The sequence below is a fragment of the Belonocnema kinseyi genome, chromosome 10 (assembly GCF_010883055.1).
Source record: "Belonocnema kinseyi isolate 2016_QV_RU_SX_M_011 chromosome 10, B_treatae_v1, whole genome shotgun sequence".
Taxonomy (NCBI): domain Eukaryota; kingdom Metazoa; phylum Arthropoda; class Insecta; order Hymenoptera; family Cynipidae; genus Belonocnema; species Belonocnema kinseyi.
In genome coordinates this window covers 34,280,573-34,285,118 of record NC_046666.1, presented here as the reverse complement: position 1 = coordinate 34,285,118, position 4,546 = coordinate 34,280,573, and positions in this window count along the sequence as shown.

Genomic DNA, 4,546 nt, shown 5'->3' with positions numbered 1-4,546 from the left:
TTTTGATTCTTCCACTTTTAGTTTTTCCATTAATCTAGTTTTTTTATTAAACCAGAAAAATGTTTTCTTCTTAGTTCTATTGTTTTGAATACAAGATGAAAAAGAAGAAAGTCTCAATTTTTTCTTGTCTTATTTTTTATTTTATTTTAAAATGTTCCTATAATAATCTATGCATAAAAAATGGAACCTGATAAAATTATAGACTTGGAAACAGATATTTAAATACAAATTTGTAAAATTCCTATCTATTGTTTTGGTGTGTTATTTATGCTTTTATAAAGATTAAAAGTTCCTTAAAACCTTCAAAACTGAATTTAACAATTATAAAATTAAGAGATTTAAATTCGATTAAAATCAAATTCAAAATCCTATTTAATGTCCAATAATCAAGTTACTGTATTAAATTCAAAAAAAAAAACAAGAATCCAACGACTAAATTTAGACAATTACCATAAAAAAATTCCTAAAAATGAAAAAAAATGTTGGACAAAAATAAAAAAAATAGGAAAGAAAAATTAAAAGGCAACCAACCAAATCCCCTTAAAATACCCACGTTTTTATTTTTGTCCAGATTTTTTTTTCTTTTTTTAAATTACAATGGAAACATTTTATGGTGGCAGTTGAAATTTAGTCGTTGGATTTTTGGTTTTGTTGTCAGGAATTCTATACATTAAAAATAATAAATAATCAATTGAATAATTATTAACTATCAAACACATTTCAAATTTTATAAAATAGAACCATTTTTTTATACGGGTATACATTCAAATCCTGGAAAAAAATTTCCTGGAATATAATTTTTTGTTGCAAAAAATTAATGTTTTACTAAAAAAAATATACCAGTTGAAATTTGAATTTTTTTTGTTTTTGAAATCGTATATTTGGTTGACAATTTTCTTATATAAAAATTGAACTATTTCAGTTGAATATTCCATAATTTTAGTTTAAAATTCATCCTTTTTATTGAACATTATTTTTTTAACTGCAAATTTAAATATCCAATGTATAATTGAAAATTTGTATTTTTTTAGTGAAAAATTCATTTATTCTGTTGCAAATGCGTAAATTTGGTAAAAACTGCATTTTTTTTGTCCAAACTTCATCTTTTTGGTTAAAAATTCAACTCCTTTTTTTCTGAAGTCATACGTTTTTTTATTTAAATTCAAATATGTTTCGCTATATAAGCCAACTATTATATTTTTCGCGGATGATTCTTCTTTTTTATCAAATTCAAGTGTTTTTGGTTTAAAAATAAAATCTTATTTGGATGAAATATTACATTTTTAGTTAATAATTATTCTTTATTGTTGAAAAATCAACTATTGTGGTAAAAAATTAATATTTTTTGGTTAAAAATTCTAATTTTTAATTAAGAATTAATCTGTTTTGGCTGGAGATTGAACTATTTGATTAAAAATTCGTCTTTTTTTGGTTGAATTCATAAGTTTTTTTTTAAATAAAAATATTTTTTGGTTGATATGTTAATTATTAAATTCTTCGTTGAGAATTCATCTTTTTTTTATTAATTTCAAGTGTTTTTGATTAAAAATTATTTTTTTTTTGGAATATCATCTATTACATTTGGTTAGAGTTCATCTTTTTTATTGAAATAAATTAAATTTTCTATTGAAAATGTAACCAGTTCAGTTAAATATTCCATCAATTAGGTTCAAATGAAAAACTGGTTTAATTATTATTTAAATTCATGGAATTAAAAAAATCACTATTTTGACACAAAAAAAACATTATTTACAATAAATTCACGAAATTGTATACATGTTCCGTACCGATTGTTAACAAAATGCGAGATACTTAAATCTAAAAACATTTTCTGGCATTTTTAGATTTTTCAACAACATAGATGAATTTTTGTGCAAATAGTCGAATTATTAATTAAAAATATGAATTTTCTACCAAAAGACAAATTCAAAACCAAATAGTTGAATTTTCAATTAAAAGGATACATTTTCAATCAAAAGTGAAATAATTGTATCTTAAGTTTAAAAAATTAATTGTCAATCAAATAAGAAACAATTTTCAAACAAAATACTTAAATTCTTAATCAAAGCAATAAATTTTAAAGTAAAATTATGAATCTTTAACTAAAATAGTTGATTTTTAAACCAAAAAGATAAATTTTCACCTAATATGAGAGGAAATTATTTTTTAACAAAAGAGTTTAAGTTTAACCAAGTAGTCGAATTTTAAACCAAGAAGAAATTTTTTTAAACAAAAATGATGATTATTTAACTGAAACAGAAACCAAAATGAAAAATTTTTAATTAAAATGATAAATTTTCAAATGTTATAGTTGAATTTTTAACCAAAAATTCAGTAGTTAAAGTTCAAACAAAAATTCAGTAGTTAATTTTTTAGTTAAAAGAAATTATTTTCAAACAAAAATATGAATAATAATCCAAAATAATAAAATATTCAACTAGAATGTTACATTTTCAAACAAGAAAATTAATTGCCAAACAAAAAAAAAACAACGATTTTTTAACAAAATAATTTTAATTTCAAAAGGAATGATTAAATTTTCAGTAAAAAAATTAAGTTTTAACCAAGAAAAGATCGAGCTTTCAACATAATAGCTAAATCTTCAATTAAACAGATGATTTTTTCAATAGAAATTTTCATTCCAAAAAATCTACTAGTTGATGTCAACCAAAAACAGGTTTTAAAATTAATAAAAAAAAAACAGTTTAATTCGACAAAAAATTACGAATTATCATCTAAGAAAGATTCTTCAGTCAAGAGAGAAAACAATTTTAACCAAAATATTGAATTTTCAAGCAAAATGAACGAATTATTAACAAAAGACATGAATATTTTAACAAATACTTAAATTTTTTACTGAAACAGATCATTTTTCAACCAAAAATAGAATAGTTGAATCTTCGATTTAAAAAATTAACTTTAGTTTCAGTTAAGTTTAAAAAAAACTTTGTCAGGTTCAAAAATAAAAAGAATTTTTAACGTAAAAGTTTAATTTGCAAGCAAAGAAAGAATGTTTTCAACTAAAATGATTAATCTTCACCTGAAAATGATTTTTTTTAACAAAGTATCTCAACTTCCAATTAAATAGTTGAATTTTGGACCGAAGATACGAAATTTCAACAAAAAAGTTGAATTTTCAACGAAAAGTTTCATTTATCATCACAACAAATTAATTTTAAATCAGAGTTAAATTTTTAAACTTGAAGAGGTGACATTTTAACCAAAAAATGGAATTATTAAATTTGCAGATAAAAAAATTAATTCTTAACAAAAAAAAGGATTTTTCTGGCAAAGTAGTTCCACTTTGAACCAAATAATTGAATTTTCAACAAATAAGTTAAATTTTTTATTTAAAAAATACGAATTTTCAAATACAAATGATCAATTTTCAACTAAAAATGCAATTAAATTTTTAGTGAAAAAATTGATTTGCAATTAAGAAAACAATTTTCAAAAAACTTATTAAATCATCGATTAATCAAATTAATTTGTAACCAATTAATTCAACTGTCAACCAAGTAATAGAATTTTCAACGAAAAATGTAATAGTTAAGTTTTCAACTAAAAGCGATCATTTTTCAGCCCAAACTTGATTATTTAAATTTTCAGCCAATAAAATTATTTAGAAAACAAATTTTTTAAATCTTTAACCAATAAAATAAATTTTTAACAAAACAGACGAATTTCCAAACAGGAAATTAAGTTTTAACAGACAAAAAATTAATGTTGAACAAAATATTTAAATTACCAACTAAATTAACCAACTGAATGAATTCATAACAAAGTAGTTCCACTTTCAACAAAATAGTTGAGGTTTCAACTAATTACATGATATTTCAATCAGGTAATTGAAAATTTTAACTACTAATAATCGATTTTCAACTAAAAACGCAAGAGTTAAAAATTAAGTTTAAAAAATTGATTTTCAATTTTTAAAAAACAATGTTTAACAAAATAATTAAATCATCAGCCAATAAAATGAATTTTTAACCAAATAATTCAACTGTCAACCAAGTAACCGAATTTTCAACGAAAAATGTAATAGTTGAGTTATATTAAAAAAAAAAAAACAATTTTTTAAATCTTTGACCAATAAAATGAATTTTCAACCAAAAGTACGAATTTTCAATCGTAAAACTAATTTTTAATACAAAAAAATGAATTTTGAACAGAATAGTTCAATAAAAATAAAAAATAAATCAATTTTCAACAAAGTAATTAAATCATCAGCCAATAAAATTAATTGTTAACCAATTAATTCAACTGTCAACCAAGTAGTTGCATTTTCAACTACTATTTATCTTTGACCAATAAAATAAATTTTCAACCAAAAAGTACAAATTTTCAATCATAAAACTAATTTTTAATACAAAAAAATTAATTTTAAACAAAATAGTTAAATCTTTAATCAACTAAATGAATTCTTAACCAATCAATTCCACTTTCAAAAAAATAGTTGAGGTTTGAAAAAATAAGATTGATTTATTTCATAAAAAAGTACAAATTTTCAAAAAATTGGTTGAATCTTTCTAGTTAAAAAAAAAGG